Raw genomic sequence first — 21,265 nt, forward strand, 5'->3', positions numbered from 1 at the left:
CTGATTAAAAAACCTGACCTTGATCCCTGTCAGCTGTCCAGTTATCGGCCAATATCAAACCTCCCCTTTATCTCCAAGATTCTTGAAAAAGCTGTGGCACAGCAGTTATGCTCATATTTACACAGGAATAACATCCATGAAATGTATCAGTCAGTTGCTTAACCTTAGTGCAGCATTTGATACCATTGATCATTCCATTCTTCTGGATAGACTGGAAGATGTTGTGGGAGTTAAGGGAATGGCCCTCTCCTGGCTCAGCTCTTATTTAACTGATCGCTATCAGTATGTTGATATAAATGGTGATATTTCTAGATGTACTGAGGTAAAGTTTGGTGTTCCACAAGGTTCTGTCTTGGGTCCACTGCTTTTTTTTTCTTTATATATGTTCATGAACATGAATCATTCACTGGTAGAGGTAGTGGACTGTACCTCAGTCCTGAACACCCCTATATGAGACAACCTCAGATGTAGTAGTTCACTGTACATGTTGTGGAGAGAGTGTGTGAAATAAAGGTAAATATTGTCACTGGGGAGTGTGTCATTGTAACTAACGAGTAAATGTGACAGCATCATATAGGAAACTTTTGTAACTAATTTTTATTCATTTTCACTGATGCAAGGTGAAAAAAAATTGGGAGGTAATTTGAAAATAACACGGGGCTGTATTTCAGCTTTTAATTTTCCCTCATCAGGTTAATATTTTCCTTTCAGTGTCCTGACAGTTTCAAGGACCAAACAATTGAAGAGACAGCCAAGTATCCCAAATCTTGTATTGACCAGACTGGAAATGGCATCCAACTTCATTGGAAACATGCCTATTATTATCAGGTACTAGCATGGAAATAAAAATGTTTCAAATATTTTCTTTAGAAAGCAAACAAAAGAACATGTACACAGATATAGTGTCATATCTTGATGCAGTATTTGAAAACATTGTTCTGATGTTAATTTGTACTTAAACTATATGCAAGGCTAAAATGCATAATATTACAGCAAATGAAGCATTAAGATCATGTCATCCTTTTGTTTTACAGATCCAGTGTCCAATGTTAATTTGCAATGCCAGATATAGGGACTTTGTCCTCTTTACCAAAGAAATATTTATAGAATGGTGTGGCAGCAGGGGCGTGGTCAAGCGCCGGTCTGTGACAGGAGGGCGGAGTTGGGGAAGGTAAGTGGCAGAATCGCTTCACCTGAGTGTGATTAACCTATGTTTTGTGTGTGTTCTCCCCAGTAAACCGCGCCCTATTTAAGGAGGGAGAGTGAGAGCAGAGGCAAGCTCATCCCCGGACGAGACGCTGTGTGTGTGTGTGTGTGTGTGTGTGTGTGTGTGTGTGTGTGTGTGTGTGTGTGTGTGTGTGTCTGTCTCTCTCTCTATTGGGAAAATTATTGTTAGACTGAAAAGTGTGGCAATAAAGCCTATACACAAACCTGATCTCTGTCCTGCCGTCCTCTGTGCTCCACCCACTCGTAAGGAACTGCCACAGTGTTGCCGAAACCCGGGAAAGTGGAGCACCTGTCCTGCAGCCCCATGGAATCCTCCCCATTCGCGGACTTGGTCCACGTCCTCGCCACGGCTCAGCAGAGCCAGCACCAGGCACTCGTCACGCTCCGGAAGGAGCAGGAGCGCCGCTTCGAAGCCCTGGTGCTGGCTCAACAGGAAGACCGAGAGGCGTTCCGGCGCCTCCTCGCGTCAGCGGGGTCCACCAGCGCCCCGGCCGCGGGCCCATCTCCCATCACCTTGACTAAGATGGGCCCGCAGGACGACCCCGAGGCGTTCATCGTGTTGTTCGAACAGGTCGCCGAAGCCTCGGGGTGGCCGATGGAGCAGCGCGCGGCGCGCCTCCTCCCCCTCCTGACGGGAGAGGCGCAGTTAGCCGCACTACAGCTCCCCGCCGACCACCGGCTGGCCTACGCCGACCTTTGCCGGGCTGTCCTCCAGCGCGTGGGGCGCACACCGGAGCAGCAGCGCCAGCGCTTCCGCGTGCTGCGAATGGAGGAAGTCGGCAGCCCATTCGCGTTCAGCCAGCAGCTCCGGGACGCCTGCTGGCGGTGGCTGAGGGCCGAAGATCGCGACGCTGAGGGGATCATCGACCAGGTGGCGCTGGAACAGTTCATCGCCCGCCTACCCGCCGGAACCACGGAGTGGGTCCAGTGCCACCGCCCAGCGTCGCTGGATCAGGCCGTAGGACTGGCGGAGGATCATCTGGCGGCTGTCCCGGCGGCAGGACAACGGATGTCATCATCTTCTCTCTCCTCTTCTCTCTCTCTCTCTCTCTTCCCCCTCCTCCCGTGTCCCGTCCTCGCCCCATTCCCCCACCACGGAGGTGGGGGCCGGCTCTACCCCAGCCGGCCTGCCGCACCCGTGGTGCCCTCCCGTTTCTCCCTTCTGTGTCTGTCTCTCCCCCCCCTCAGGTGAGTGACCCTCAAACCACAGCTGCAGAGGGGAGGCCCAGGCCAGTTTGCTGGCGCTGCAGGGAACCGGGCCACCTGCAGCTACAGTGTGCCGCGATGGAGGTGGGGGCGGTGGTGCGGATCCCCGACGCGCCAGAGGCTGCCATCGATCAGGCCGGACCGTATTGCATACCGGTAAGTGTACAAGGGGCGACATATCAGGCGTTGGTGGATTTGGGTTGCAACCAGACCTCGATCCGCCAAAGCCTGGTGCAAGACGAGGCATTGGGGGGAGCACAAGGGGTGAAGGTGTTGTGTGTGCATGGGGATGTTCACTGCTACCCGTTGGTGTCGGTCCAGATACATTTCAGAGGGGACAAATCCATAGTAAAGGCGGCGGTTAATCCTCGCCTTACCCACTCTTTAATCTTGGGGACTGATTGGCCGGGATTCCGGGGGCTGATGGCACACCTAGTAAAGAGTGGGTCCTGCCGGTTAGCAGGGGGGGTCCCGGTGTCGTTTTGGCTGGAGCTGCGGTCGCAGAGCTGTCTACGTCATCTCCGCGACAGAGTGAGGTGCCCCCGGCCCCTCCTCTTTCTATTGGGGAATCCCTCGCGGATTTCCCACTGGAACAATCGCGAGACGAAACTCTGCGACATGCGTTTGACCAAGTGAGAGTAATTGATGGTCAAACGCTCCAGCCGAACGCCACCCCGACCTTCCCCTATTTTTCCATTTTAAAGGATAGGTTATACCAAGTGACGCAGGACACTCAGACGAAGGAGCGTGTCACCCAGTTGTTAATTCCAAAGAGCCGCCGGGAATTGGTATTCCAGGCGGCTCACTTTAATCCCATGGCGGGACACCTCGGGCAGGATAAAACACTCGCCCGGATAATGGCCCGATTCTATTGGCCGGGGATTCGCGGCGACGTCCGTAAGTGGTGTACGGCGTGCCGCGAATGCCAGTTAGTAAATCCAGCGGCCATTCCAAAAGTGCCCTTGCGCCCCCTACCATTAATCGAGACCCCGTTTGAAAGAATTGGGATGGATCTCGTCGGGCCATTAGATCGGTCAACACAAGGGTACCGCTTTATATTGGTTCTGGTGGACTATGCAACGCGATACCCGGAAGCGGTGCCTCTTCGCAATATCTCCGCACGTGGTATTGCAGAGGCCCTCTTCCACGTCATCTCCCGGGTCGGAATCCCGAAAGAGATTCTGACTGACCAAGGCACCTCGTTTATGTCACGAACACTGGCCGAACTGTATGGGCTACTGGGTATTAAGCCGATCCGCACCAGCATGTATCACCCACAGATGGACGGTTTAGTCGAACGGTTCAACTGCACCCTCAAGAATATTATCAAAAAATTCGTAAGTGAGGACGCATGTAACTGGGATAAGTGGCTCGAACCCTTGTTGTTTGCAGTGCGAGAGGTCCCCCAAGCCTCCACGGGGTTCTCCCCGTTTGAATTATTGTATGGGCGTAAGCCACGCGGCATCTTAGATGCACTGCGGGAAAATTGGGAGGAGGGACCTTCGCAGAGCAAAAATGAAATTCAATACATTATGGATCTGCGCGCAAAACTCCACACGCTCACCCACTTAACTCAGGAGAATTTGCGGCAGGCCCAGGAACGGCAAACCCGCCTGTACAACAAGGGCACGCGCCTTAGAGAGTTCACTCCGGGAGATAAGGTACTTGTCCTGTTGCCCACGTCGAGCTCCAAATTAATCGCCAAGTGGCAAGGGCCCTTCGAGGTCACACGGCGAGTCGGGGACGTCGACTATGAGGTTAGGCGAACGGACAGGGAGGGGGCGCTACAGATCTACCACCTCAATCTGCTGAAGCTCTGGAACGAGGAGGTCCCCGTGGCGTTGGTGTCGGTAGTTCCGGAGAAGGCGGAGCTGGGGCCAGAGGTCCAAAAAGGGTCATTGGCATCTCGCATCTCTCCGGTCCCCTGTGGAGACCACCTCTCCCCGACCCAACTCACGGAAGTCGCCCAGTTGCAGGCCGAGTTTTCGGATGTGTTCTCGCCCCTGCCCGGTCGCACCAACCTCATAGAACACCACATAGAGACGCCCCCGGGGGTGGTAGTGCGTAGCCGTCCTTATAGATTACCCGAACACAAAAAAAAGGTGGTTCGGGAAGAACTTCAGGCCATGCTCGAAATGGGCATCGTCGAGGAGTCCCACAGTGACTGGAGCAGCCCGGTGGTCTTGGTTCCCAAGGCCGACGGCTCGGTCTGGTTCTGTGTGGACTATAGAAAAGTCAACGTGGTGTCTAAATTCGACGCGTACCCAATGCCTCGTATTGATGAGCTGCTCGATCGACTAGGCACGGCTCGCTTTTACTCGACACTGGATTTGACGAAGGGATATTGGCAGATCTCCTTGACTCCATTATCCCGGGAAAAAAACGGCCTTTTCCACACCGTTCGGCTTACACCAGTTCGTCACACTTCCGTTTGGGCTGTTTGGGGCGCCCGCTACGTTTCAGCGGCTGATGGACCGGATCCTCCGGCCCCACGCCACCTATGCGGCCGCTTACTTAGATGACATCATTTATAGTAATGACTGGCAGCGGCACCTGCAACACCTGAGGGCCGTCCTTAGGTCGCTGAGGCGGGCGGGGCTCACTGCCAACCCGAAGAAGTGTGCGATTGGGCGGGTGGAAGTACGGTATCTGGGCTTCCACTTTGGTAACGGGCAGGTGCGTCCCCAAATTAACAAGACAGCAGCGATTGCGGCCTGCCCGAGGCCCAAGACCAAAAAGGGGGTGAGACAGTTCCTGGGGCTGGCTGGCTATTATCGTAGGTTTATACCTAATTATTCGGACGTCACCAGCCCGCTGACTGACCTCACTAAAAAGGGGGCGCCAGATCCGGTCCAGTGGACGGAGCAGTGCCAGCGGGCTTTCTCTGAGGTAAAGGCTGCACTGTGTGGGGGGCCACTTTTGCACTCCCCTGACTTCTCTCTCCCTTTTTTGTTACAGACGGATGCGTCGGACAGAGGGCTGGGGGCCGTTTTGTCCCAGCAGGTGGGGGGAGAGGATCGCCCAGTATTATACATCAGCCGAAAGCTGTCGGTGCGTGAGGGGCGCTACAGCACCATCGAGAAAGTGTGTCTGGCGATCAAGCGGGTGGTCCTCGCCCTCCGTTACTACCTGCTGGGGCGCTCTTTCACCCTCTGTTCGGACCACGCGCCCCTCCAGTGGCTCCACCGCATGAAGGATGCCAACGCGCGGATCACCCGTTGGTATCTAGCGCTCCAACCTTTCAACTTCAAGGTGGTCCACAGGCCGGGGGCGCAGATGGTCGTGGCGGACTTCCTCTCCCGTCAAGGGGGGGGGAGTCGGCTGCGGGCCGGACGGGCGCCTGGCCTGAGTCGGGCGGTGGGGGTATGTGGCAGCGGGGGCGTGGTCAAGCGCCGGTCTGTGACAGGAGGGCAGAGTTGGGGAAGGTAAGTGGCAGAATCGCTTCACCTGAGTGTGATTAACCTATGTTTTGTGTGTGTTCTCCCCAGTAAACCGCGCCCTATTTAAGGAGGGAGAGTGAGAGCAGAGGCAAGCTCATCCCCGGACGAGACGCTGTGTGTGTGTGTGTGTGTGTGTGTGTGTGTGTGTGTGTGTGTGTCTCTCTCTCTATTGGGAAAATTATTGTTAGACTGAAAAGTGTGGCAATAAAGCCTATACACAAACCTGATCTCTGTCCTGCCGTCCTCTGTGCTCCACCCACTCGTAAGGAACTGCCACAAATGGATACTACCAGACAAGGAGTTGTGGCAGGAAATGGCTGAAAAGTCAAAGCTTTTTTTTCCAGGTTGGTTGAAACGTATGTAGGTCTCCCAGCCACTTTTGGGAGAGCCCTTTCACACACACACACACACACACACACACACACACACACACCTTTCCCATCTTCAGTAAAACAAAATATGGTACCAAAAATAAGGCACACGTATACAGCCTCAAAAACTATGGTCAGTGTTTATTTTGAAATTTAAGTGGGAAGGTCGCCAGCAACGTGTGAAACGTCGAGGCTTTCCGCCCACAGTGATGCTGGCACCGCCGTTAAATAAGTGAAATAATCTTGAGTATAAAACCCTAAACAAATAAATAAATATATATTTTGAAATACATGTAAGAATACATTATCAGAAATTTTGCACTGTAGAAACTGAATGATTTGCTTGAACCTAACAACTCAACTTTACATATCTTTGCAGGTTGCCATCTTGGCAGAGCTGGGCAACTGGTACTCATCCAAAGTGTTGAAGGCACAAGAAAAAGAATACATCGTGAACCAGGAGCTGTTTTGCTACTGTCAAAAGGAGGACAGTGGAAGCTTAATGGGTGGGTGTGACAACAGTGACTGCCCATGGAAATGGTTTCATATTACCTGCCTTGGACTAAAGAAAGCCCCAAATGTTGAGACTTGGCTGTGCCCAACATGTCACAAATTACCAGGGCTGAGAAAAAGGAGAAGACATGCAACCAAATACACTCCTTTAAAACAGGTCAACCTTTCCAATGTACAATGGTGTTTGAAAGTTTGTGAACCCTTTAGAATTTTCTATATTTCTGCATAAATATGACCTAAAACATCATCAGATTTCCACACAAGTCCTAAAAGTATATAAAGAGAACCCAGTTAAAGAAATGAGACAAAAATATTATACTTGGTCATTTATTTATTGAGGAAAATGATCCAATATTACATATCTGTGAGTGGCAAAAGTATGTGAACCTTTGCTTTCAGTATCTGGTGTGACCCCCTCGTGCAGCAATAACTGCAACTAAACGTTTCCGGTAACTGTTGATCAATCCTGCACACTGGCTTGGAGGAATTTTAGCCCATTCCTCCGTACAGAACAGCTTCAACTCTAGGATGTTGGTGGGTTTCCTCACATGAACTGCTCGCTTCAGGTCCTTCCACAACATTTCGATTGGATTAAAGTGCATATCATGGGTAAATTCAGGAGCAAGAGCAATATAGTACTCCTATTTTAAATTAAACTTTGGTCAAATATCTGTCACATTTTGCATTTTGTGCAATTTTTTTACCTTGTGCAATACCAGAAAAATTCAGTTGAAATCAAGCCATTTGAGGTGAATTTGTCCACCTCTGAAAAAACTTGCCATTTGAATTTCCCGGCAAACATTGATTTTCGTGACGTCGCGTGTGGGATGCCTCCTTCTGAATCCTACGTCAGCGCTGGTTTGTTTATGCGAAAATGACCTGGTGGTTTTCTGCAAATTTCTTCAACGTTATCACGTAATTATTAAAATGGTTAACAGATGTATTGTAGGAGGGTGTAGCAACACCCATCTTGATGGGATAAGTACTCCTTGTTTTCCAAAAGACCGGACAATGAAAGAGAAATGGGAGCGCTTCGTGTGAGGCACCCGGAAGCCAAGGACCAAGCAGAGCCGAAAAAAAGACTAAGAAAATCAACAATTCACAAGTTGACTGTTGCCAGGGTAAGAAATAATTGACATCTCATTATATTCTTCATCCAACGGTGAAATAACATTGCGCTCAGGTGACAATTTCATATTTCAATGCAAAATCACTAGCTGCTAAACTTGGTCTACACAGGCTGTGCACTGAAACCGTGCAAGCGCTCTCAGCCTGCTGGCGGTTCCTCAGGTAATGTCACTAATCTGGCTCCAGACTCCATTGGGATTTTTCCAGACATGTTTTGTTATTTTATTTTTTTCTGCTGTAGACAGATGTCCTGGCGGCATCGAGATGTAGTGGTTAGCGCTGTTGCCTCACAGCAAGAAGGTCCGGGTTTGAGCCCCGTGGCCGGCGAGGGCCTTTCTGTGCGGAGTTTGCATGTTCTCCCCGTGTCCGCGTGGGTTTCCTCCGGGTGCTCCGGTTTCCCCCACAGTCCAAAGACATGCAGGTTAGGTTAACTAGTAACTCTAAATTGACCATAGGTGTGAGTGTGAATCGTTGTCTGTGTCTATGTGTCAGCCCTGTGATGACCTGGCGACTTGTCCAGGGTGTACCCTGCCTTTCACCCGTAGTCAGCTGGGATAGGCTCCAGCTTGCCTGCGGCCCTGTGGAACAGGATAAAGCGGCTAGAGATGATGAGATGAGATGAGATGTGACAGATGTCCTTGTGCAAAATTACCTTTCTGGATGAGTGTGTAAAGGGACATACTTTCATATATATATAAAAAAAACGAAATTGATCCAGGATATGCACTTTAAGGTCAGGACTTTGACTTGGCCATTCCAAAACATTAACTTTATTCTTCATTAGCCAATCTTTGGTAGAATGACTTGTGTGATTAGGGTCGTTGCCTTGCTCTATGACCCACCTTCTCTTGAGATTCAGTTCATGGACAGATGTCCTGACATTTTCCTTTAGAATTCACTGGTTAAAAATAAATAAATAAATGCTAATCCTAGAGGTTCACATACTTTTGCCACTCACAGATATGTAATCTTGGACCATTTTCCTCCATAAATAAATGACCAAGTATAATATTTTTGTCTCATTTGTTTAACTGGGTTCTCTTTATCTACTTTTAGGACTTGTGTGCAAATCTGATGATATTTTAAGTCATATGCAGAAATATAGAAAATTCTAAAGGGTTCACAAACTTTCAAGCGCCACTGTGTGTGCGTGTGTGTGTAGATACACACACACACACACACACACACACACACACACACACACACACACACACATATATATATATATATATATATATATATATATATATAATGTGTGTGTGTGTGTGTGTGTGTGTGTATATATACTGTATATGGGGGCATCGTGGCTCAGTTGGCTAAGGCGCCATACCATAAATCCGGGGACCCAGGTTCAATTCTGACCTGAGGTCATTTCTCGACCCCTCCCTGTCTCTCTCCTGCTCATTTCCTGTCTCTGCACTGTCCTATCCAATAAAGGTGAAAAAAGCCCAGAAAAAATCTTTCAAAAGAAGACCCTCCCGGCGACCAAGTATTGACGCTGTCCCCAGACAGCGTGAGGAGAGCTCTCAGGACGACAAATGCATGAAAAGCCCCGGGTCCTGATAACATGCCTGGTTGTGTCCTGAGAGACTGTGCCCAGGAGCTCACAGATGTCTTTACAGACATCTTCAACATCTCGTTGAGCCAGGCTGTTCTCCAGGCTGTTGTCCCCACATGCCTCAAAACCACCACCATCATCCCGGTCCCGAAGAAGCCGTCTCCCTCCTGCTTCAATGACTACCGCCCTGTCGCACTCGCTCCCATCCTCATGAAGTGCTTCGTGCGGCTAGTCATGAGGCATATCAAGTCTGCCCTCCCCCCCACCCTGGATCCTTTCTACTGCCCTCCACTCAGCCCTCACCCACCTGGAGACAAAAGACTCGTATGTCAGAATGCTGTTCATAGACTTTAGCTCAGCATTCAACACAGTCATTCCTCAGCAGCTCATTCACAAACTGCTGGACTTCCTGATGGGGAGACCACAGACTGTACGGGTTGGCAGCAACTCCTCCAGCACCATCACACTGAACACGGGGCCCCCCCCAAGGATGTGTGCTAAGCCCCCTCCTCTTCACTCTGCTGACCCACGACTGCACACCAACATACAGCTCAAATCTCTTCATTAAGTTTGCAGATGACACGACTGTGGTGGGTCTCATCAACAATGGCAATAAGACAATCTACAGGAGTGAGGTGAGCCGCTTGGCCATGTGGTGCAAGGACAACAATCTCCGTCTGAACGTGGAGAAGACGAAGGAGATTTTTGTGGACTTCAGGAGAGTGCACACCCAGCATGCTCCACTATCTATCAATGCTGCTGCAGTGGAGAGGGTGAGCAGCACCAAGTTTCTGGGTGTGCACATTTCTGAAGACCTGTCCTGGAGCAACAACACTGCATCACTGGCCAAAAAAGCCCAACAGCATCTGTACTTCCTCCGCAAACTGAGGAGAGCAAGAGCCCCAGCCCCCATCATGCACACTTTCTACAGAGGCACCATCGAGAACATCCTGACCAGCTGCATCACCATGTGGTACGGCGCCTGCACCGTGTCCTGCTGCAAGTCTCTGCAGCGCATCGTGAGGGCAGCTGAGAGGATCATTGGTGTCTCTCTCCCTTCTCTAATGGATATTTATTACTCCTGCCTCACCCGCAAAGCCATCAGGATTGCAGGTGACCCCACCCACCCATCTCACAGCCTCTTCAGTCTGCTGCCGTCGGGGAGGAGACTGTGGAGTCCCCGGGCCAAAACCAGCAGGCTCAAGAACAATTTCTTTCACCAGGCAGTCAGGAGGCTCAACTCTCTCCCTGTTCTGCCCCTCCTCCCCCCTCTGCCCCCTGCCACAGATTCTGTTCGCACACCCCCCTTCAGCATCTGACATGTCATCCTCACAGTTTCCCCCCTCCCCAACACACACACACACACACACGCACACACACACACACACACACACACACACACACACACACATACATCTCATCGTTCATTAACACACTGAACTCAGGGACCGCACATCTCACTTTACTGCACATCTCACTTTACCTCACTCATTTGCACTATTCCGCACTACCTCATCTTAACAGCTGCTAGTTTGTTTATACTGCTTGTTTCATGTTTACCTGCTATACCTCAAGTGCCCTTGACTGTTTGGTTATTTGAACCAATTTTTTTGTGTGTGTGTGTGTGTGTGTGTGTGTGTGTGTGTGTGTGTGTGTGTGTGTGTTTAGTCTACGTCTAGTTCATATCTAGAGTGTTTATACTGTTTATATTGTCTGAGTGTTTAGTCTGTGTGTAGTTCTTATCTAGTGTTTACACTGTTTATATTGACTGAGTGTTGAGTCTGTCTTGTTCTTATCTAGTGTTTATACTGTTTATTTATACTGTTTATATTGTTTAAGTGTTTAGTCTGTCTAGTTCCTATCTAGAGTGTTTTATACTGTTTATATTGTTTGTTTTTTTCAATTATTCTATTTTTATTTATTGCATTGCCTGTTTGCACCGTGGATCAGAGAGGACTGATATGTCATCTGTGCTGTATGTTGAGCATGTATAGCATATTTGACAATAAAGTTAACTTGACTTTTTTTTAATATATATATATATATATATATATATATATATATATATATATATATATATTTATTTTTATTTATATATATATATATATATTGTGTGTGTATATAATTTTTTTTTTTCAAACCTGTCATTTTTATGGGCTGTGTACACTTTTTATATCCATTGTAGCTCAATGTTCGGGTTGCAAATACAGTGTTTAACTGAAATGTGTACCAAGTTACACCACCTGGAGTTCATGAGAATGGCAAGTCCCCCATCTGTCCTCTTACTGGTCGCCGCAGTGTCTCTGTCGACTCAAACTGTAAAAAAAAGCCAGGGATGGTTATGTTCGAGTCCGGTATCTGTTCGTATAATCATGTTTCAGTGAAAACACATGATACTGCACTCCTTGGTACTCCCTCTGGGCCCTCGCTAACGCGGCCAGTTCATCCACTTTATTAGCCAGGGACCTTACATTTCTCATAATAACAGCTGGGATACAGGGTTTAAACCTCCTTCTCTTAATCCTTTGTTTAACACCAGCTCTGCATCCCCTCCGTCTTCTGCATAGTTCCTTGGGAATTGGGGGTCTTTCCCTGGCCGATAAACTTGGATGCTTCAGGGTGATCAACTGGTCATGGGTGTATACAATGATGGCAGGATTGCAGGCATGACTTTGAGCCATCAGAAGTGATCCAAGGATAATGTAGATCGATAAAAAGTTTAAAAGCTGCTACAGACACATTCTTGACATTGTACGCAATCAATAAACTCAAAGATTTAAAGATGTACACAAACACACACACAACACTGGGAGTTGCTCTGGCAGGCGCACGGTGCCATCTCGGAATATCTATATATAATGACAGTATTCAGATTTTTGCAGATGGATCAAAAGATTTGCAAACAGATGCAACACCTTCTGCAGTTGCTGTGCCCAGTTAGCAGGTGGAAATGAGTAAGAGAACTTCTGATTGAGTGTATATCCAGTGGAATGGTTTGCCATACTGTTAGCATTAGAATGGACTGATCAGGTAGACTGCAGAAATATATTAATATGTAGTGATTCCATGTCAGCACTTACAAGCATTAAGACAGGTTCAGCCAGGTGTCATCAAGATCTGCTTCATGAAATCTTGTTTACCAATTCAAGAATGACTAATCAAGGGGAAAATATCACATTCATTCCAGTCCCAGCACATTCAGGCATCCAGGAGAATGAGAGAGTGGACAAACTAGCAAAAGAAGCAATAAAAAAAAACTGTTGAAGTTGGCATCAAATTATCAAAATCATAGGGGAAAGCACAGTGAGGAGAAAGGTAAACCAACAGTGTCAACAGTTATGGGATAATGAAACAAAATGGAGACATTTGCACTCAATCCAAAATAAAGTAGATATGTTGAAAAGTAGGGGATCAAACCAGAAAGAGCAAATAATAATAAGCAGGTTGTGAATTGGACACAGTAATCTTAACAGTAGATTTAACATAATGGGAAAACATCTAATGAGTCTCTGTGATCAATGCCATGAAGTTGAGATAGTTGAGCATAATTTAGGTACGAGAGGCAATAAGTGATGACAGAGCTCCAGAAAATAGGCCAGGTAGAGGACAGTATTAAAAGTATATTGAAATATGGAGACACTGTGAAAGGGAAGAAATGGTTATTTACATTTTCAAGAACAACTGGACTCGAAAGATGGCTTGAAAATGAAGTGATAAGAATTTTGAAAAAATCTGTAGATGGCAGTCATGCAACATTGTGGATGCCAGCTGCCGTAAAACCTCAAAGAAGTAGTTGTTGTAGACTTTGTGGGCCACTATAGTAGGCTGTGGGTATTCATGGGAAGTGGAGTCCATTGTGGATTCTGGTGCAGCTCTAACAGAGCTCCCCCCTGAGGTGCTCAGATTCTGACATTTTTTTCCCTCAACATTGAGAGATTCCATAATTTCCCCCTCTACTTTATCTGGGGGAAAATGCCATTCATTTCATTTCATTTCATGATTTTGAATTATGTTCCATGAAGCCAGAAAGTTCAGCTATTAAAAACTGGTTTTGTGTCATATCTATGATTTATTTGCTAGAAAATAAAAAAAAAACTGGGTGAACAGCTGGGTGGGCATGAAGGTGATGGAAATATTGGCCTTTCAAGGATTTATTCTGTGGAATAATGATGTTACAACATACATCTTTTACAGAGAAAAAAAAACAATAATTTGGTGCACAGGTTTTAATTTATTTTGGGTTTTGAAGTCAACTGCTGAACCTGATCCAGGTTTCAGCCAAGCCATGTTTGGTTGACTTGGCTAAAATTGTAGCAGTTCAGTGGCCAGTTCCTTTCTGTAGACTCATGCACACCTATGAGCAATTTAGAGTAGCCAGTTAACCTTTGGAGGAAACCAGAACACCCAGAAGAGACCCACACAGACACAAAGAGAACATGCGAACTTCACACAGAAAGGCCCCTCCCACCAGCCACTGGGCTTGAACCCAAAACCTTCTTGCTGTGAGGCAACAGCACTAACCACCACACTGCCCTAAAAGTATACCTACAGGGTAATACATATACATACAGCATACCTATTTATTTCATGAAATATCACCTTGGACAGACATTTTTCTTGTAGACATCAACAAGGTTTTGACAAAAAGCTGATTGGGCAGGTGTGCTTAATTAGTGCAGCAGAAAAGCATTCACCTTGTCATCTGGAGATGGAGTTCAAATCCTGATGTAGTCAAAAGTCAGGAAGGGAGGGGTGTTAGGGTGTTTTCACACTTGGTCCCTTTCAGCCATCTAACCGAACTCAGATCGATAACTCAGCATTTTTTGCGCATATGTGAACACTCCAACCGTACCCAGACCCCTTTAAAGCGAACCGAACTGAGACCACCTCAGGAGGTGGTCTCAGTACGGTTCGCTAAAAATCAACGGTACGGTTCACCTAATCTGCGCATTGTGAACAAAAAGCGCACCGGGTTCACTTCGCCTTTTTTCACTGTAGTTTAACATTCTTTGTTTGCCATAGTTGGCCACGTGACTGTAGCAGGGAAACTCGACTTCCTTTTGGAACTTACCACAGCCGCTTTACAGTTCTCTGAACTTACTGACTGAGTCGGCCACAATAATATAACTATATTATAAATATATAATATAATATAATATAATATAATATAATATAATATAATATAATACATTTATTTTCCTTAATCCGCACTATTTTGATCAAAGAATACAGCAGGGAAAGCATGGCAGCAGACATTTTGATTCAAGAGAAAATTACCCAGAATTCCGTGCAATGGGGATAGATTAGGGATAAAATTAGCTCATGTTTTAAGTCGTTCAAATTCTGTAAAGCTGCTTTGCGACAATGTTTATTGTTAAAAGCGCTGTACAAATAAACTTGATTTGATTTGATTTGATTTGACTGGGGGTCTGAGGGCTCTAGAGGACCTGGTGTGAACAGAAAGAGGACTGAGGCCCCATTAAAGCTTAACTGGACCAGAAAGAGAACCCAGTCCTCTTTGTAATAAATTCACAGTGTGAACACAAAAAGAACTGAGTTCTTTTTCTGTTGGTCCACTTTTTGGTCCACTTAAAGAGGACTGAGTCTGGTTCCTTTAAAGGGGACCAGGTGTGAAAACACCCTTAATCACAAGTTACACTAGCCAAATGTCTGTGAGCTCATACATATGGAAGTAGGTAGACAGCAGGGGTGCTATGCTGCATGAGCAGCAGTTCAAATAGATGCTGGCAGTGTTGCCAGATTGGGCGGTTTTGAATTCTACTTTGCAGGCAAAAATGGCTTGGGCTGATTGACAAAAATTGGGCGGGTTTTTATCAGATGTTTATATAGTTTCACTACCACTAGAAAGCAGAGATGGGAGAGAATGTAAACACCTAAGCCGAATGATGTTCTTGAATATGCGAAGGAAATCAGGAAAAACAGCTATCTTTGGTCAACTGAGGCAAGTCATAGACCTAGTTTACCCAGTACCCCTTAGGTATTTTAAACAACCAAAAACGAGCATTGGCCTAAATTAATCATTAACAATAAACATTAATCTCATTAAGTATTATTTAAACAAAAAAAGTCGATGTAACAGTAAGACTAATATGAATGTGTAGTGCAGAAACTGAACTCATAAACTAGTAAATAAGAATGACGCAATCCATTCTCCATTTTCTCTTCTCATGTTACATTCATTCAGCCATGCATCGTAGCCTAACTTTTTTTTAAATGAAGTATATAAAACAGGTACAATCTAACAAATCCACAAAAATCAGGATAACAGATGAAGAAAATACATGGATGTAGACAAAAATAAATTAAGCAGAATAACTAGGCCTATAAAATTAATAAAACAAACAGGATAAATAAAAAGATAAATAAATAAAAGACAAATAAAAAATAAATAACCTCAGCAATGCAGATGTTAGATATGCATCGTAGCCTAACATAGCCTACAGAATATTATGTGTGTGCGCCACCTACTGGTGCATGTAGGATTCAGAACACAGCAGATGATTGCAGAGTTATGGCCCTTTTCCACTACCCTTTTTCAGCTCACTTCAGCTCACTTCAGCCCGACACGGCTCGCGTTTCGACTACCAAAGAACAGCACGACTCAGCTCGCTTCAGCCCTGCTTAGCCCCTAAAACTCGCACCGTTTTGGAGTGGGGCTGAAGCGAGCCAAACTGAGCCGAGTGAGGCTGGGGGCGTGAGCAGACACTCCCCTGTGCACTGATTGGTGAGGAGGAGTGTCCTCACATGCCCACACACGCCCCGCGAGCACGCTGGGATCTGTAAACACCGTAAACCCAGAAGAAGAAGAATTACGAATTACGAGAATTTCTGAAGCCTTATGCGCCTCGCCTCATCTATACGCTCTTGCCAGTATCTGTTGGCGTTGTCGGTGACAACAAGCCACAGCACCAAGACCAGCAACACTAACGACTCCATGTCCTCCATGTTTATTGTTTACTATTCGGGTCGTGAGACTACCACTTAAAAGCTCACTGATGTCACTGTTTGCGCTGCTTAACGACATCACGTGACGTCCACCCACTTTCGCTAACTCCACCCAATGTGTCCACCCACTTCCAGCCAGCACGGTTCAGCATGGTTGTAGTCGAAATGCAACTCCAATCGCCCCCGCTCAGCTCGACTCAGCCCAACTCAGCACGGCACGGCTCAGCTGCGTTTGTAGTGGAAAAGCGGCAATATAATCTGATTCAACCACACGGAGCCGAGTACCAGACAGCAGATTTTTCACCTCCAGCACTGACGGGCTCATGCTGCCATTTAGAAGTTGTTTGCATTGTTGTTCGATTTACAAACAGTATACTGGTCTTTAGCTGCATATTTTTACTTTACAAGATAGGCATCAAGTGCATTTTGGCGGGTTTTGAACATATTTTGGGCTGGAAAATGTCAGTAGTATCTGGCAACACTGGATGCTGGCTTTCTGTGCCTCAGAGGAGTCTTTATTATTCTGCCCACTTTGTGCTATGCACCAGTTCCACTGGAAGCAAACCAGCCACAGAGAATTTTAACTTCCAGCGGGAAAAAAGCAGCACAGACATGTTCATTACAATCAAACGGGTCCAGGCATGTAATATTACACTTTTTTAAAATGACATTTTAATTGTTATGAGTAGAAGTGTGTGAGGGTTGGGATAGGCGTCCTCCACCCTGAAACTCCACTCCAGTCCAGGTGGTGGCGGTAACGCGTCCTGTAGCTGCTTCTCCAACCGCTAGGAAACACTGGAGAAGAAAAAACCGCTGCTCGTCTGAGTCGCTTTAGTCCCTCGATTTATAAAAATAAAAACACGTTATTGTGTCTGGCTCTGAGGATTTAAAACCCTGAGGTAAGTTAAACTGAATGTGTGTGGTCGAATCCCAAATATATCTCCACTTTGTTATTTTAGGAACTATGTTCAGTATGAAATAATGCCATGTGCACCCTAGATAGTGCACTATTTATCCAAGGAGAGATTTGTAGTTTGGCTAACCTGTTTACTTGTATGTTTAAAGTATTTAAATAATCTTCACTTCAAGTTAATTTCCATCACGGGTGGTTGTTTTTTTTCTTTCTCTAAATTGCGACTTCCTCGCAATTCCAACTTTATTTCTCGAAATTCTGACTTGATTTCTCACAGACCCCCCAAAAATGCTATAATAATAATAATAATAATAATAATAATAATAATAATTTATTATTATTATTATTATTAAGCTAATCAGGCAGAATCACCCCCTCTGCAGTGTGTTAAGCAGAAAGCTTTCCACACGGAAAATAAAAATGGATGAAATCATAGGGGACTGTTTTAGGCATGGTTTCCCGAACCAGGAGGTCTTGTTGGAAGAATCGTATGGTGTTGAGCTCGAAGCCTCTGATCCCTGGAGAGAGAGAGAGAGAGAGAGAGAACTGTGTCTAACAATTAGCTCTGGCAGCAATGAAACCTCTTATTTTAACTCGGGGCTAAAGGCCCAACTCACACAGCTCTGCATCCTGTTTTCGCTCTGGCTTTATTCTTAAAGTTGTGACCAGAAGTGATTTGTATCTCCACTGCTTTGATGCTTCTTTCAGGATGTTGGTCTGCTCCCTGCTATTCTTCATCTGCCATGCTGTCTTCTGTTCACAAAAAAAGTTACACCTCTAAGAAGTGTAGATTGTTCTCTGAGGGTCATCCTAATCGTGTCATAACTGATCATGATTTAGCTGAGTTCATGTGGAGTTTGGGCAGCATTGTTACTACCTCTGCATAGGAAGTTGTGAATTTAGTGCAGGGTTTTTTAGGCCAATTTGTATAATGCTTTTAACAGTAGGCATTGTCGCAAACCAGCTTGACAGAAAAATACAGCTTTTAAATATATGACTTAATGATGAATGAACCCTTTATTATCACTAGTCACAAGTACCAGCGAAATTGACCATCAACCTGTCCTTACACACACACAAAATCGACAGAGGGGGAGTAGACAGGACTGGAAGGCAGGGATGAAAAGAAAAAAATACAGAGTAACATGAGGAGAGGGGAGGAGAAAAAAAGCAACCCCCACACTATGCTCCTGTGAGGATTACAGTGTAGGAACATAAAAAAAATCCTCAGCACATAAACACAAAATAACACAAGTACACTTTACAACATGAAAACTCAGGACTTGGGGGAGGGGGGCGATCGGGGGGGAGGAGGTAGAGGTAACCCAGCACAAGCAAGCAGCCGTCCGCTCCTGCAGCCATGATGACGCTGGTCACGCACCCACTTGTCACACTGGGGGTGAAGCAGCGACCGCGGGAAGAGGGGGGAGGAATACGAGAGAGTCTAACAGCAGTGACCTCCGGGGGGAATTGTTGTCCCAGCAACGGCCTTGGCCAAGGCCAGTGCTGTCTGAGGGAGCCGAAAGCAGATAAGATTGGGCTTGTTTGGTCTTGGGTCGAGCAGACGCATTCCTTTACACGACTACTCTGATTGTCCATTCTGGTCTCTCGAATCCATTTTCCTCTGCAAAGCCGAAAGCTTCTCCATGATGTATGTAGTGGAAGTTCATTATGTCTGACTAAGTATTTTTAAGTTCGTTTCTTAGACAAGGATTTTAAGCTCGTTACCTTGTTGACAGTTTCGGCGTGAAACTTCCGCCTTCCTCAGAATTGTCACCAGATGTCAGGTGGTGACGTGCCTTATCAGCTGATGTTACGTTACGGAGGCGTGAACGTCCTGTCCGATTTGACAGGTAGTCCACGCCTCCTGCTGTCAGGTCGCTCCCCCAGGATGGTGCTCCAGGTGTGTGACAGCGTGCGCTCCCTCATCCCGGTTTATCGTCCTTTCTGCCCGCTTGCGTATCTCCACTGCCTCTAAAATCCAACGCTGGTATCTATTTTCTTCAGCGCGAATGACTCTGGCCTCTTCCCAATTCATTATGTGATTTTGTCATTTGCAGTGGTCTGAAATGGCTGATTTTAGGTTTTCTTGGTATGCTTTTTCTTTTTCATATCTTGTGTCTTTTTGTTGTTTCTTTTTCACATTCTATTTGGTGTTCTTCATGTATGGAAGCATCTGCCCGTTTCACCAATGTAGACTTTGTTACATGAACGGCAAGGGATTTCATAGATGACATTGCATTTGTTGTCCGGTTGTATTTTGTCTTTGGGGTGAACTAGCAACTGTCGGAGGTTCTTGTATGGTTTGACCGGGGTGTTGATATGATATTCATAAACCCGGAGCACCACTAAGACCCATTGTAGACAGCATAGGATCAGTAAACCTACAACCTTTCCAAGACACTTGCAGACATAATCAAACAACTCCTAGGACTTACGGAATACCACTGCAAAAACTCAAAACAACTGGCGAAATAATTAAAGGAAATCAAGATAGAAAAGGATGAAATCTTCGTATCACATGACGTCATATCCCTCTTTACAAAAACACCGGTCACAAACACACTAAACATAGTAGAAAACCAGTTAAAAGCAGACGTAACTCTGAAAAAACGCACAAAACTTACAGCACAGGACATAACAAAACTGTTGCATTTCATTTCGACTTCCACATATTTCCAATTCAGAGGTACAATTTACAGACAAAAAGAGGGATTTGCAATGGGGGACCCGCTATCTGCCAGTCTATGCAACTTTTTCATGGAGGATCTGGAAACCCAAGCCATAGAAACAGCACCGGACGACTGCAAACCCATTTTCTGGAAATGATACGTTGATTACATCCTTGAAATAATCAAAACAGGCCACACACAACAACTCACCGATCACCTAAACTCCATAGACAAGACAGGCAACATAAAATTCACACACGAAGAGGAAATGGACAAGACAATAGCTTTTTTGGACCTAAAAATACACTATACAGAAGAAGGGAACATTAAAATTACAACATACAGAAAACCTACACACACCGACCAGTATCTTCTCTGGACATCTGAACATCCCATCGCACATAAAATGTCAGTAATCAGAACACTATACGACCGAACACAGAACATCACGGAGGAGAAAGATGGACAGGAGGAGGACCAACACATTCAACAGGCATTAAAAAACTGCCAATATCCACCGTGGGCAATCCAAAAAGGGAAATTACAGACACAAACAAAGGAAACAAACAAACAAGAAAAAACACCGAAAAAACAAACCGGGGCTTTGTCACACTACCATACATAAAAGGAGTCACAGAATGCATTCAACGATCCATGACGAAATATCATAACACCCCGGTCAAACCATACAAGAACCTCCGACAGTTGCTAGTTCACCCCAAAGACAAAATACAACCGGACAACAAATGCAATGTCATCTATGAAATCCTTTGCCGTTCATGTAACAAAGTCTACATTGGTGAAACGGGCAGATGCTTCCATACACGAAGGAAAGAACACCAAATTGAATGTGAAAAAGAAACAACAAAAAGACACACAAGATCTGAAAAAGAAAAAGCGTACCAAGAAAACCTAAAATCAGCCATTTCAGACCACTGCAAATGACAAAATCACATAATGAATTGGGAAGAGGCCAGAGTCATTCGCGCTGAAGAAAATAGATACCAGCATTGGATTTTAGAGGCAGTGGAGATACGCAAGCGGGCAGAAAGGACGATAAACCGGGATGAGGGAGCGTACACGCTGTCACACACCTGGAGCGCCGTCCTGGGGGAGCGACCTGACAGCAGGAGGTGTGGACTACCTGTCAAATCGGACAGGATGTTCACGCCTCCGTAACGTAACATCAGCTGATAAGGCACGTCACCACCTGACATCTGGTGACAATTCTGAGGAAGGCGGAAGTTTCACGCCAAAACTGTCAACAAGGT

The 21,265-nt window shown here is 46.1% G+C and overlaps 1 protein-coding gene across 1 annotated transcript in view; it reads left to right on the forward strand.

The window, feature by feature from the left end:
- Positions 1-17,202: 17,202 nt before the first annotated feature.
- Positions 17,203-21,265, forward strand: part of LOC132901335 (histone-lysine N-methyltransferase PRDM9-like) — a 119,543-nt gene continuing 115,480 nt past the window's right edge. The window contains exon 1 of the mRNA XM_060943652.1: positions 17,203-17,308. The gene's annotated coding sequence lies outside the window, so the exon portion shown is untranslated. The remainder of the gene's footprint in view (positions 17,309-21,265) is intronic.

Source organism: Neoarius graeffei, chromosome 17, assembly GCF_027579695.1.
Source record: "Neoarius graeffei isolate fNeoGra1 chromosome 17, fNeoGra1.pri, whole genome shotgun sequence".
Lineage (NCBI taxonomy): Eukaryota > Metazoa > Chordata > Actinopteri > Siluriformes > Ariidae > Neoarius > Neoarius graeffei.